The sequence below is a fragment of the Ictidomys tridecemlineatus genome, chromosome 9 (assembly GCF_052094955.1).
Source record: "Ictidomys tridecemlineatus isolate mIctTri1 chromosome 9, mIctTri1.hap1, whole genome shotgun sequence".
Lineage (NCBI taxonomy): Eukaryota > Metazoa > Chordata > Mammalia > Rodentia > Sciuridae > Ictidomys > Ictidomys tridecemlineatus.
Window position 1 is genome coordinate 89,528,921 of NC_135485.1, and position 16,131 is coordinate 89,545,051.

General features: G+C 34.9%; 1 protein-coding gene and 1 pseudogene across 2 annotated transcripts in view; both read left to right on the forward strand.

The window, feature by feature from the left end:
- Ndst4 (N-deacetylase and N-sulfotransferase 4) overlaps nt 1-16,131 on the forward strand; it is a 262,135-nt gene that overhangs the window by 63,213 nt on the left and 182,791 nt on the right. The window lies entirely within an intron of this gene.
- Nucleotides 1,963-2,462, forward strand: LOC101971133 (large ribosomal subunit protein eL21 pseudogene; annotated as a pseudogene).

Below are 16,131 nucleotides of genomic sequence, written 5' to 3' on the forward strand. Positions count from 1 at the left end.
TGAGAGTCAAACTTTAAAGTATGTGTCTATTAATATTTTGTTTTTATTTTTTAAAGTTTTATCTTCATAACTATGATTTTTAACATAAATTTTGTTGTCAGGGTTCAGACTGAGAGTAGGAACTATTTTTATATTCAAGAAGCATGTGTAGAGCTTAAACTAGCTGATATTCATTTCCAATCTGTGCATCTAGGCATCCTGGGGCACACAGTAAACTTGCAGAAGCACCACAAGGTCTGTTCAATATCTGAAAGATATTGTAAAATAAATACAGAGACACCTGTGAGGCACCACCTACACTATTATAATTATTAAGTTTGGGGGACTAAATGTATAATAAGGAAACTCTAAGACATTTATTTGGGTATTTTCATTCCATCAAATAAATTACTGAGACACTGAAATTACCATGAATGGCGAAAGTTTGGAAAGCACTGATGTAGATAGAATCTGGAGCTAATGTCTCTGTTCAAATCACAGCTCTGCCTGTTTTAAAGATGCCCAGCACATGATGAATAAAGCCGTTCAAAAACAAATAATAGTAAGTGAACCATTCTATCTCCAGTTGGCATATAATGGACACTTGTCAAATGACCGATGACTGAATGAATAAATGACGGAATAAGTGCTTTCACAAAAAGCCATTGCTTCATAAGAAAGAAAAAATAACACCTGGTTTTTATTCTCAAGTTGCCTTCACAAATATCTGAGGGATGTAGTCTTTCCTGTTTAAAGGTTGAGAAAATTCAAACCTATAGGCAGGGACTCAGATATCTCATGTGCATGTAATATGATGTGTCAAGAACAAATAAATGGGAGTATACTACATTCTGGCTATGATGATCAGTAACATTCTTGGAATGAAAAGGAGAAAGATATCAAAGCTTGTGATTAACTTCAAAACAAGATATTTAATCTTTTTTCTTTATATTCATATTTCAGTGATACCATTTTATTCAGAGGTAATCCTTCCCAGAGAATGTCATTAGCTAGCCTGTCAGCTCACAGCTAACCAGAAATCACCTTGAACTGATTTGCATCACCCTTGTATTTAATACTGAGGATTTTAAAAACCTGTTTGAGTTTTTCTTCAATGAATTGGGGAATTACTTCTGGAAGGCTGAGGTAGCTTGAAAAATAATTACATCTTTTTTATATGCTATTTTCAATTAATAAAAATAATAACATGAAAAAGTGATTTGTTATTTATCTCATAGCTTTTCTTTCAGCATAGTTTGTCTTTTCTATAAATTGAGAGTTGAATCTAGAGATTAAATCAGATTCATGTTCAATATTTAAGGAAAATTACTTCAAAAGGGGCTTGTCGGCTTCTGTAAGATCCAGCTGTCTTTGTGTGATATTAGCAGCTGTTAATGATCAACGCCTAAACCCATTAATTCATTAGGGTTTGTGAAACTATGTCATAATTCTTTCTCCATTCATTAGCTGCAATAAATCTATGAAAAGAAACTTCTCTACTATTAGGTTACTCAGTGCTACAGTTTATTAAAAAAGATGAAATAAATGCTTACTTATCTTTAGCAGCTAGTTTTCAAAATGCAGTTCTGGTTAACTTGCATCCTCCAACTGTGGACAATTATTTTCCTTTTGTGTTTATTATCTTTATGAGATAATGAATTTAAAAATAGTCATATATTTAAATCCATTGAGAATTTATTGATTATTTGGGCATTGTTGATACTCAAATTATTTTGACTTCAACAGAAGGAACCTGTTTATTTTACTACAAATAACAAAATGTTCCAAGTTCATCTTATAATTTTGTGGCCCAAGACTGGATTTGGCTACTTTGTAAGGATCCTGGCTCCTGATTCAAGGCATGGCATTTCGTTGCCACAAATTTTGCTGTAGGGGATGCTCATGGGTCCCTGTGAAATATACTATTAATATTAGTGTCGATTTTTTTTGGCCGGAACCGCCATCTTCCAGTAATTTGCCAAAATGATGAACACAGAGGGAAAGAGGAGAGGAACCCAGTATATGTTCTCTAGGCCTTTTAGAAAACATAGAGTTATTCCTTTGTCCACATATATGCAAATCTACAAGAAGGATGATATTATAGACATCAAGGGAATGGGTACTGTTCAAAAAGGAATGCCCCACAAATGTTATCATGGCAAAACTGGGAGAGTCTACAGTGTTACCCAGCATGCTGTTGGCATTGTTGTGAATAAGCAAGTTTAGGGCAAGATTCTTGCCAAGAGAATTAATGTTCGTAGTGAGCATATTAAGCACTCTCAGAGCCGAAACAGCTTCCTGGAACGTGTGAAGGAAAATGATCAGAAAAAGAAGGAAGCCAAAGAGAAAGGTACCTGGGTTCAGCTGAAGCGCCTGCCTTCCCCATCCCCCCGCCCCCCCCCCCCCCAGGAGAAGCACATTTTGTGAGAACAAATGGAAAGGAGCCTGAACTGGAATCTATTCCCTATGAATTCATGACATAATAAATGTAAAAAATTAAAATTAAAAAATAAAGGCCCGTGTACGATAAAAATGATTTTTTAATTGAAAAAGAAATATTAGTGTCACTCTTGGTCCTTTCATCTCAAACAAGAACAATTATTTTTGTGTTTCACACTTATATCTCCTTTCTCCCATGCTGAGAGATCTCAGTTGTACTAGGGACAAGTACGAGCTTGCGTGAGTTATTTGTCACAGCTCCATGATACCAACATCACTTGATTAGAATAACCATGTCAGTGTGGTTACTGTAAGAACACAAATTCTATTCTAATTCTTATTGTTTTAAACGTATGTTACATATGTAGGTACAGAGATGTTATTTTGTTTCAAAGGCCTTGGATGTTGCATTCCTATGTGATTATAAATGTGTGATTATATCAACTGGATACACATTTGTGTTCCTTTATAATTTTGATTTTTTAATATTTATAGATTGCTCTCAAAAATCAATATAAAAATTTATTTAAATTTTTTTTCTATATTTTAGACTTACATTATGTGGGATTCATTATGCCATATTTGTATATGTACTTGTATTTGATCCATCTCATTCATCAGTACCTTCTCTTTCCCTTCCTCCTTCTAATCAGCTTTCTCTATTCTACATATTTCCCTTCTATAATAATAATAATTTTATCAATAGATTATAACCACATATATTAGAGATATTTACTCTGGTATATATGTATTTGTAGAAAGCACAATTTGAAAGATTTCATTCCCCAATACTTTCCCATGCCCTCTCCTCTTCCCTCTCTCTTGATTTCCTTCCTCTACCCTATTGGTCTCCCTTCTAGAAAAATGAATTTCTAAAAAATTATGTAAAATACGTGCATGTTTCTAAAGAAATATCCAACAAACCAGGAATAGTCAATGACAGCTTGCTTTTATTTCTGCCTTCCATTTTATTGCATCAATCTCATTATAGGTGACTTTTTCCAAACTGCTTCTTCTGACTTATTGTTCTACATTTTAGAACATAAATACATGTATATATTTACATATTGGTTACATATAACATAATGGGATTTGGCAAATAAGCAATTTGTATATTTCTCAGTGTCACTGAAAATATTATACAAATGTTGGTGTATGTATACATATGGATGGATGAATGTGTTATTACACACTGCATACTTTTCTCTACATTGATTTTTTTCCTCTAGAAGATAGTGATCCATAGTAATACAGAGAGACAACTAGCATGTGTTAGATTTAGCTTTGTAAGACAGCATCAATATTATTTCTACTAATAAATGAGTTATTCTATTTGCACATATTTATGTAATTTCTATAAATTGAGTCTTGTCAAAGTCATGAACATAGGTATGCACGCGTGCACAGACACACACACACGCACGCACACTTTTAATCAATGCATTTGTTCCCTTTTCACTTCTTGCTGAATTTGTATTCTACTACTATCAGGTTTTATTTTTTCCCCCACTAAATTTTCCTCCTGTAGAATCTGTTCACTCTAGATCAAGTAACTCTCAGTTATTTCCAGGATTCATATACCCAAATCTTTGTGCATTGTAAACTTTATAGTGAATCCCTTTGACTCACTTGTGAAATGAAATACAGGTAAAATTATTTCCAGCTACAGTAGTTCTTGTAAAGTTGGCTGACACTCAGTGACAGTGACGTGGTGTTCTTTTCTAGGGGACTCACACCCCCTGAAGCTTTCCCTTATTTCTTTTCCTACAGATGCTGAAACTGCCTGAGTCTTTTACTGAGGGAACTTTGATCCTGTCTACACATTTTGTGGTGTTCACTTATGTGCTCATTCTCTTACTTGAATTTTAAATGTGACCCATGATTTTTAGTTTCTCTAAACTAATTACCGTTAATTTATGGGAATTTTAAAAAGGAGTACTGTTGCCACCAGAATGTCAGGATAATTTTTTTTATAACTTAATGTTTAAAGGGGAAAATAAAATCACCTGCTAACACACATGCTTAACAGGGTTTGAAAATAAATAACCACAAGTCATTTATGATAATATAATATTGATATTAGAGGTGTGGTTCCTTGGATATTTTAATTTGTTGAATGTGTGATTTAATGAATGGGTGTTAAGCCAGGTGATTTTCCCTGGCTCTCCTTTACTGCAGAAGATAAGGGAGATTTGGGCTTCTCACTGTCTTTGATAGCATTCATCATTCCTTCTTTTGCCAGGAGAGTTCTCTTTTTCCATATTCTTACCCTTTTCCCCAGCCTTCCCCTGTCTCTATAGTTAAGAACAAATCTAATTGTAATGATTTTCCTAGCCAATAACTCTATAAAGACACTAAGGTGAGGCAATAACAAACATGGGAAAGTTGGAAAGGTTATTGGACTTTGTAAAATTTATTGCTGCCTTGCCTGTTTATAGTTTCTCAGTCCCCTATGAGATGGTAATTGAAAATCCAGTTTGACTTCTTTCATTCACTCAACAAATAGCAATTGAAAAGGGGTTGCATATCAGCCACTCTACTTGATTCTAGACTCACTAAATGTTAGTCTATTTTAGGTACATGAGGTTTTGAGTTCTGATTTTATCTTCACTTTCTGATTTTAGCTTCTGATGCAACTGAAGTCAAAACATTAACAGAGGAAAAACTCACCTGTGAACTTACCTCAGATGTTTCATTTGATGACTTATTTACTCCACCAGGTCATTCTCTCCTTCTCTAGTTGCTCTCTTCACATATTCCTCCCTACCCTGAATTTATTTCTTCTAAAGTATTCATAGGCTACTGAAGTAGGTGTGATATTGATCGGTTTTGTTCTTGAATATCTAAATCAATGATGATGACTCAGACTGACACTGATCAGAATTATGAAGATCCTAACTTTGGCCTTCAGCTATTTAAAGAGAGTTCTTCAAATCATTTTTTAAAATTCATTCTGAAAATATTTTTCAAGCATGTACAGTGTTCCAGATACTAAATTTATGCCCAGAGTTACACTAAAAAGAAGCCTCTGATCACAGAGAACATTCCAAAGAGAAAGGCATATACATACAGATGTAGATGCACACACACATAACAGGATACCAAGAAAAATTAACACAATTCCACACTGCTGGACTGCATAAAGAAATTTTAAAAGATAAAATTATATCTTTTAGAGTTTGCTTTAGATTTATAGATTCAAATTCTGATCCACAAATTAGCAGTCATGAATACAATTCAAAATTCACCTCACGTGTGACAACACAAATTAGTAATCATATTCCAATTATAAATCCATCCATAATCTCTGTCATCCCTGTTGGTACATTTTTTTTATTGACCTTGACTTAACTTCTTTTGACGGCATTTCCTCGGATCACTACATTTTAGTGATTTTCTGTTACAGATTACATTCTCTTCTCTATCATTTTCCCGTGTGGAAGGAACATTAATGACTACTATCCTTACAAAGGAGAAGCAGCCCTGAAAATCACAGTGTTATTGATATTAATTAAACAATTCTATTCCTCTTCTCATGAAAATTCTTGTAACACAAACATTCTTTCTCTTCTTCCCCCATCTTCCCCTTTCTCTCTTAAAACACAGTACAGTTTATCAAGAGAAATAATACATAAAAGTTGTTTCCTATAATATATTTTATTTAACTTTTACTTTTTATTTTACCTATATTATTGCTGATGAAAAATTATCAATATGAAAATAAACAATTATGAAGGGTATCATATAATTGCATTCCCTATTGAATACCAGTGTCAGGTTTGAGAATTTTCTTACTATCGAAAACCATTTCACCTTAACATATTTACATATAAGACCATCTTTAGATGTCAAGCACTTAGGAGGTAAATTACTCATATTCTATTAAGTGCTGTCTATACTGATTCTCTAAATTTAGAAATGATACACACTACACAAAAACCCAGGGTAGAACGTTGGTTTTGACATCTGTCTATTATGTAACCTTGGAAATGTTATTAACCTTCTTTTGCAAAATATTTCCTTAGGAAAGATTCTTTTATCAGTCTACTAAAATAGATATATGAAATTATTTATTTTAAAATACTTTATAAATCATACTTACTTGCTATTGATAGTTTTCCTTCCTCATGTATTTATACTGGTTTGATTATAGTAAACATATATATGCATACTTATAATTACTTTGCTTAAATTACATAAAATATACTTTATATTAAATATATATTAACAACTAAATTACTATATTAAACATGAATAATTTATAACTATAAAATATTATGACCTGGGATGTTTTAATATTAAAATAATAGGCACCTGGCATTGCAAATATCTGCTACAGGAAAAGCTATTAAGAAATATCATACAGTAAACAACTTAGAGAAAATTTTCTAAGCAGAAGAAAATATCATTCTCATTTGAGAAGTAAAATTTTTATAATAAAAACACAATTAACATTTAGTGTTAGTAATTCTTATTTAATTAAGACTATTATGTCTTAATAAATAATCATAGAAAGAAATCTAATCACTTATTTGAATCTTTGTTTCCAAAGACAACTACTCAAAAGCTTACAGTTCCAATTATCTTGTCCTGCATAAGGTGGTAAAAGATAAATCCAAGTTATGCTCTCATTATCTTTCTGTATCCTTACTGGTAATGACATTTTCCATTGTAAGCAGAATTCTATAATTGACTTTCATAGAATGGATTAGATTTTTTTCACTAACACATTTATTATGCAACTGACAAAGGAGGCACTGGGCAGGGAGTTATAAATCAATATGATATTTCTATGGTCATATATATGTGATATATTTGCATTATGTTTGGATAATCACATGCATACACCCATATGTGGGATACTCCTACTCCTTAACTAGAAGCTCAGAAGGAACAAATATAGAATGAAAATCAGCCAATTAAGGCCTTCATTATGTTCTCTTAAAGCTAAAAGTATGCTACTGTATTTTAAAGAATATGCATGACATCTATTTTAATATTTAATTGAGTGGTGACTACAAATTATTTTCAAAATACATGACACTTTTTTTCTGCTTACCTCTTGTATAATTTCTAATTCCCCTTGTCCATACAATCCCTGCCTTTCATAGTGTTCTCTCTTTTATTCTTGAAGAACCAGCTTGTAACCTATGACCATGTTGACTTTGTCTATCTCTTCAACTACAGCCTTTAAGGTTTCATAATCCATAGCAACTGTTTTCTGTTCTGTTTCTTCACATAAAATTACTACCTGTTGAAATTTTTTTTCTTTTGTTACTTTAATTGTTTAAGTTATACACAATTTATTTCTACCACAAATTTGAATGTTCTTAAATACTATCATTTAACAGGATGATGTTAACTCTATGATAAACAAATGAAAGCTTCAAGTAGCTAAAATAACAAGATAATGAGTTACAATTTTACTGTTTTCTGCAACTGAAAGTAGTAGAATTTGGGAATATTAAAAGTTAAAACCATTGATCACTGATGCTCCCTATGTTTGAGAATAAAATTGCACAGTTTTATAACTGCTAGCTCATGTTTCAAAATAGCTAGAAGAAAGCATTGAGTATGTTCTCACCACAGAGAAATGAGAAATGTTACAATTGATGGATATGCTAATTGCTCTAATTTGATAATTATACAACATATGGATAAGTCTAAACTTCCTACTATACCCCATGAACGTGTACAATTATTGTGTCAATTAAAAATGAAATAAAACTTAGAAAAGTAAATATTGTTTTTATATTTTATCCCAGATTAGGGCATTTTTTAGAAGTAGCAGACTTTTGAATTCTGAGTTTTTTTCTATATAATATTACTACATGAACACTTCAAATATGATTCAAAATGTTGAAAAGATTTAGCAATTGTTACATAATATTGTAACATTATTTTAATCTTCACCCCATTGCTAAGTGAGTCATTCCTACCAGAGGGTTGTGGGTACAGCCAAACGCAAAGAGCTGGATTGCAATTTGTTGGTCAAATTCACTCAGAGTTTGAGGAAAGGAAAACATTATAAAACACACAGAGCCATTTATTTTAGATTTACACTCAAAAGCAGAGTAAAAATCCAGTTGATGTGCATATTTGGGGAAGAAACAGGTGGTATAATTTAAATAATAAAGACATGAAAAACAGGGGTAGTAGGAAAGAAGAAGGAGGAGGAAGAGAATAGAAAGAAAGTGGCAGAAGGAGGAGGAAGAGGAGGAGGAGGTGGTGGTGGAGGAGGAGGAGGAGGAGAAATTACCATGTAGTATAATACAAAAGAACAGAAAAAAGTACTAGGAATTGTGAAAAGATAACCTCAGACTTTCTAGTGCCCCTGGTTCCTGTTGGAGAAATTGTGTGAATGATTCTATGGGTTGTCAGGAGACTGAAACCTAACACTCAAGAATCGGCAGGAACTGTGCCAATAATAAGGTCCCTATAATAAGAAGGTTTTAGAGGTAGGGATCTCCTCCTCTACAGCACAGTGAAGAGGGCACTTTTGATTCTGCCATTGGAGGCCCTTCCTGTTTCACTATATATCAAGACAGTACACAATATTGAGTCTCAACTTCAGGATCAAAATTTAATTAATATTTAAATATCAGAGAACAATTAATTTAATATTAAGCTTTTAAGTTGTTCACAGTTGTCAAAATTTTTAAGCAATTCATCAACTAACATATTGAGAATAATCTTATTTTCTAATTTAAATAAATCCTAAACTGGTGCTTTGAAATTATATTTCTTATTACATAAGAAACATAATTTTCAAATGCTTTATAAGTGTGATTCAAATGCTACACACACATACACACACAAAACACTGATGAAACAGCCTGCTGCTGGTAGTTTTTTTTTTTAATGCACCTTTTCAACAGTATGTTCTCTAATGAGTATTATCACTTAATACATGACAAATGAGTCAATCCTAACTGATGAATAAATTCTGTATTTTAAAAAAATTGATTTGGGGGAAGAAAAATCAAAAGAGAGTTCCTACTCCACACAATGAATCAAATAATAGGTAGATTAAAATGTTGAATATTAAAAATAAGAACACAAAAGAAAACATTGTAATCAACATGGTGAAGAAATAGTTTTTCAAAATCAAAGATATATTTATCTATTCAAAATGGCAAAATTTTGCATTAAGAGTCAAGTTAATTGACATTAGGATCCTTAAAAGTTCTATGTATAAATTGACAAAGGTAATATTAAGAAAAAAATTTTTAATTATACAATAAATGGCAGAAAGATTTGAAAAAGATAGGTAACACTTTGCTAGTAATCAAGAAAATACAAATTGACAGGAAACATTTGCTTACAACATTAACAGTATTTATAGAGGCAAGAATTATGCAAGTTGTTGAGGAAAACATCAAGAAAGTAGTCTAGCAAATATTCAGCACTGGAGATTAACCACAATTTCACTGAAAAACTAAATCTGAAGCAAGATAAGAAAACAATAAATAGAATACATGCTATTCTTTTCTACTCATTTTTTTTTTCAGATTGTACCTTGTGAGCATTTTGATTTTTAACTGGAGAATTAATTTTCCCCTGCAGATTGGGAAGGAAATTACATAACTTAGAGCAAGAAAAACTTTGTTGAATTCCAGACCATCATAAATATTTACATATATATTCACATATTCTATAAAGTCACTATATAGTTTCAAAATCTATTTGAAAATTTCCAAGGATGGGGAGCTCAACATTTTATGATAGATGGGACTCCATTCATTATTTTATCTTGAGTCCTCTATTACAAGTGTTCCTAATTCTGCTTTCTAGAGATAGCAAAATTAATTTCTGATATTCCTGGTCTTCAGCCCTAACCTTAAGTCCTCTTTAGGAAAACAAATATAACAAAATGTGTTATGCAACATTTTCTGTTTTGTTGAGGACTCCAGGCATTAAAGGATAAAATTCTCTAAAGAGTAAGTGTCCGATGACAGGTGGACCGTTAGGCCCTTTCTTATTTCTAGGTTGTAAACTGAAAGAGAAAAATCTAAGGAGATACTAGAAAGCAGCATACATCAGAGATGGGATGAAGACATTGTAAAAGAAAGGATTAATTCAGCTGGTCATATTGGCTGCAGTTGTTTAACCAGCCCTTACAGGATATGGTATCATGCTTTCTTAATATTCTTGTAGCTCTTTTCTGAATTACCCACCCTTTCTAAGTGAAAACATGAAACCTACTGTTTACCTCATGTAGCATTGTTCTTACAGAAACATGACCTGGTTTTATATTCATACCTAATGACATATTATTCATTTTCTCTTACACCCATTTTTACATATTGAGATCTTTCCAAACAACTAAATTTATTTATTTATGTACCTCTCTTTAAAAATGCTGATGTGATTACTTTCAACTGTATGAATAGAATTCTATTTTATCACCTTCTTACCTTTTTGAATTGATGTTTTGGCTAGAATCCCTGACGATGGGATAAAAATAAAATGTTCCAATTTTAGTGTTTTTCCCAGAGTCTGACTTGCCTGCTTGAATTTCCTTCCTTCTTTATTCCATAATGCAGGATACTGTGACCTATAGTTTCTGACTAACCGACATTGAAAGTAAGTACTTTTGTGTAGGTCAGAATAAACTCAAACTACCCCGTTTCTTTTGTCACTTCTTCTTCTGTGTAAGACCATCATCTGAAAATACCATTAAGAATTTATTAGATGTTCAGCATTAATAGAATAAAACTTATGATTCTGATCACACCATATTTTGTACTTTCATATTATAATTTATGTTAGGAAAGTGTTCCTGGTATTTTATGGCTAACCAGTAATGCCTAATGGATGTCTACAAATGTGTCACTTCCATTTCTCTTTCCATATGTAAGTATTCAAAGTACTTGTCTTCAGTATTCTGATATGGAATCTTCACACAAGAATATAGCTACATTATTGTCTCTTTTCATTGCATAAAATAAAGCAGTAATAACAAAAACAAATACAATAAGGTAAAATGTATTTATTTAGTTCTTTTTCAGAGAAAAAAATTAAGCATACTTTGTGCTTTTCTATCCATGGTTTATCACAAAATTATTCTCCACTCCCAACTATAGATTTCCACTATATTTCTTGCAATGTTTATTTCATTGCGAACTAACTTTGCTTAACTTTCAATCTTTCCAGGAATGCCTTTCCCTTAACTTACCTTTGTTGAAAACTGGATTTCTAAGGGACACCATTTTCTCTGTAGCCCTTTCTATAACTAAATGTATCCAGCCCAATAGGTAAATTCAGCATTCTTCTAATTGCTTACTGCTGCTCCAAATATTACTGTGCACATTCGGTTGTTCCCATTCCTAATTTGAGCATCTGTCTGATTGGCCACATGGACCTCCACCTACTTCTTTGTCACCTAAACTTTCAAATAATACCATGGAAACTTTAATTTCTCTCACAGTTTTCCTTCCTATCCCAATTCCCATTTTTACCCTAGACATCAATTTACAAGTCAACTTCCAAGTAGAACCTGGACCAGCCTCTTTAGAATTACATTGGAAGATAATAGTTTCCCGATTCTAAATTAAATGGGTTCTAAATGTGCATGTTTAGCCCTCATGGTTATTCTTATTCTTAAATATGTTCAAGACCCATTACCTTAAGCTCTCAGTTCTCTGACCATATGAGTTCTAATATGCTCATCTCCTCTCTCCTACTGCCTACATTTAGAGACCTCAATCTCAGTGAGAAATTCCATCCACCTACTCTCTGACTTAAAGTCTTTTCCCACCTTGCTTTTCTCAACCATCTCTTAATATCTTTCTACCTTTTATGATATGTGTCATAGAAATTTTTAGTCAATAATAACTCTTGCTGCCATCTGAATGTGTCTCTGTTTTACTCAACTTTTGCTTTGCCGTGACCAAAATACCTGACAAGATCAACTTAGGATAGAAAAAGTTTATTTGGGGTTCATAGTTTCAAAGGTCTCAGTTCATGGTGGCCAACTCCAGTGCTCTGGGCCTAAGGCGAGGTAGCACATCATGGAGAATGGGCCTTGCAGAGGAAAGAGCTTGCTCCCAGTGACCCACCTTCTTCAGCCACACCCCACCTGCCTACAGTTATCACCCAGTCAATTCACTGAAACTAAGGTGACTGATTACCTTATGGCTCTTACAAGCTGATCATTTCCTCTTGAAATATTTCTTCATTAACAGGAGCTTTGGGGACCACCTCATATCCAAACCATAACATTCTATCCATGACTTGCAAAAGTTCACATTAATTTCACAATGCAAAATGCATTTAGTCTATCTCCAAGTGTTCTATAGTCACAACAGCTTTCACATTGCCTAAGTCCCAGAATTCTATAAGATTCAAGGCAAAATATTGGCTGTGAGTCTCTATAAAACACATTACATATATCCAACATACCATGGCACAGAGTAAATATTCCCATTCTGAAATGGAGGAATAGGAGCATAGAAAAGATGGAGGGGGCCAAAGCAAGATTGAAACCCAGCAGAACAATAGTTCCCCTAACCCCACATCCAGTATCTAGGACATAGCTGTGAGATGTGTTCTTCAAAGGGCTTAGGCAGTTCTGCCCCTTTGCCCTTGTTGGTTTCAGGTTGCATGGTCTTTCCTTTGGCTTTGACCTCCCCACAGTGAGCAGCTTTTCTCTACAGATAGTACAGGTTACTGTCATCTCTTAAATCCTTGGGTTTCCATTCCAGCTTCAGCTTCACCTTTGCAGGTTCTCACATTGCCCTCTCAGAGGCAGCCCACAGGGATTCTAATCCTGTTCCACTTTGCTTGACATCACAGGCCTTCCTTTGAATTCTTGGTGGAAGCCTCCATGACCCCTTAACTTTAGCATCCTGTATTCTTGCAAAATCAGTACCACAGTGGATAAAGCCAACGTCTGCTGCCAGATTGCACAAGAGTTGGGCCCCCTGGAAACATGACTGCATTTGTAATGCCAGATTCCTGGGACCCCAATAGACCTCCAGGAGCCGAATGTGATGCAATCACACAAGAGTCTTTATTGCAAGCTCAAGCCTGGACTCACAATCGTTCCCGACTCAGCGGTCCCAGGGAGTGAGTCCCTGTCATTTGTCCAGTGAGATTTTATAGGTTTGGGGGGTACTTTCTATGTGTCACAACATCACACAGCAAATTATTCCACACCGCGGGGAAGTCAAACAACACCTCTTAACATTGATTAGCACATTCAATGGCGGGAACAAGTTGGGTAAGGATGATTGGTTAGTACAAGAGGGGGATTACTTTGAACTGATTGGTTTAGGCCACAAGGGGTATACATGCTAAACTACATGTTTTCCCAACATGTTATCAACCACCACAAACTACTGGGAGTCATCTGAAATCCCAGGTATTTTCCCTGTCTCATGCTGATTGATGGTTACTAGGGGGTTGCTATGGGTCCTCACCTAGCCTGAGTCAGGGACACCTGGCGCCACAGATCTCTCCTGTTATTTGCAGACAAACAACTCTGTAGGGTGGGTATGTGCTTAGGAGTGCTCTGGGGTTTTTCTAAGGACAAGGGTCAAGCCCCCTTCCTTGGACAGGCTTTGCTCTGAGGTAGAGGCTGGCTTCTCAAAAATGGAGTCACATAAGTTTCTCACATTGACCCCATGCCTTCATGGCTCATCATGGTGAAATAACTTTTTAGGCAGCTAAGCAGAGCACCTCCCCAGTCATCTTTTTTTTTCAGAATTTTTTTCTTCTGGAGGCTGTGGTGGGTGTAGTCTCCCAAATTCTTGTGATACTCTCCGGGCATCTTTCTTATTGTCTCTAGGCAAAGTAGTTAGCATCTCTTTAGGGGTCTGTAATCCCTTCAACAAATACACATCCACTTTTCTGGCCAAAACACAAGTTTTTAAAACATTTTAGCTCTGCTTTCTGATCTCATTTCTTGACTAAAAACTACCAGCTATGTCCATGCCACTGAGAGAATACTGTGCTATCTTGAAATTTCCTCCATCAGATAATTTATTCGTTACTTTTAAATGCAACCTCACACAGAGTCTCAAAAAAATGGGGAAAATGTAGGCAAGTTCTTTGCTGAAATATAATATGGTGGCTGCCAGTTCAGTCGCCGAAAGAGCTCTCATTTCCTTCAAGAGCGCAATCTCCATTTCTATTAGCATTCCAATAGTTCCCATCAGAATCACCCTTTAAGCTCTGCTTACAGTAGGCAAAAGTGTTTCCAGCTAGCATCTCTAAACTTCAAAATTCTTCCTGCAAACCAGCACCCAAGGCTTTTGAACCACGCGGTCAGGTTAGTCATGAAAATGTCCCCATTTCTTGGTACCAGCTTCTGTTTTAGTCAGCATTTACATCACTGGGGCCAAAATCCCCAACAAGAACAATTTAGAGCAGGAAATGTTTGTTCGAGGCTCACAGTTTCAGAGGTCTCAGTCACCGATGGCCTACTCCATTGCCCTGATCCCAAGATGAGGCAGCTTATCATGGAAAATGGGCCTGGGGAGAGGAAAGCCACTCACCCCATGGCAGGGAGAAAGCAGGGGGCAGGGAAAAGGGCCATAGGGAAGATGAAACCTTCAAGGACATAGCCCTAGTGACCCGCTTCTTCCAGCCACAGCCTCTCTGCCCCCAGTTACTGCCCATTCAGTTCATTCAAAGTAAGGTGACAGATTAGGTGATGGTTCTTATAATCTAATCATTTCCCCTCTGAATATTCCTGCATTAGCAGGAGCTTTGGGGGGACACCTCATATCCAAACTATAACAGTCCCCTAAAATTTATGTCTTGGAGACTTAATCCCCAATGTGACATTGGGGAGAGGTGGACCTAATGGAAGAGGCTAAAAAGGGCTTGTGAGGTCAGTTTTTCACTCCTGTCATGTGAACTCACAGAAGAAAGACGTCCTCACCAGATGCCTGGTGCTTTATCTTGGGCTGTCCAGCATCCACAACTGTGTAAAAAAAAAAAAAAATTCTGGTTTTCATAGATCACCTGTTCATCTTGTCTTAGGAATTCTTTTACAGCTGGGGAAAAAAAGAAGAAGAAGAAGGACCAAGACACTGTTGGAGTTTGGATCTAAAAAGTTCCCCCAGAAGCCATAGTGCTAGCCTATGGTTCTATTGGGAGCTAATGGAAACTTCCAAATGTAAGGCCAGATTGGAGGAAGTAGGTTCCTGGTGGCATGTCCTTGAAGATTGTCCCTTGTTTCCAGCCAATTTCTCTCTTTCTCTCATTTCTCAGTCACAATGAGATGAATACCTTTGCAGTACCACAAAGTTTGTACCATGATGTTCTGTCTTGCCAGAGGCCCATAGTGATGAGACCAAGTTACCATGGGTTGAATCCTTTGAAACAATGAACTCAAATAAATCTTTCCCCTTTAAGTTGATTTTCTCAGGTATTTTGTCACAGTGACAGAAACCTGGCAAATATAGACATCACTTTTTCTTTTACCGTGCATGTGTGTGTGTGTGTGTGTGTGTGTGTGTGTGTGTGTACCAATGTGCACAATCAAATTAATATGACAATCTGTGGTGTCTACTGTTATAAATGAGTAAATAAGCTATTCTAAGATAATCACAGGACTATGAAAGTAGGAGAAGAATATTGTGGCTTTGTAGTATATTTGCTTAAGATTCTACTCATTTATTTTTCTTAAAGATAACATAATTATACTTTATAATTTCCTTGTATCATATGAAGAAAATAAAGGCCACATAGATGATATCTCTT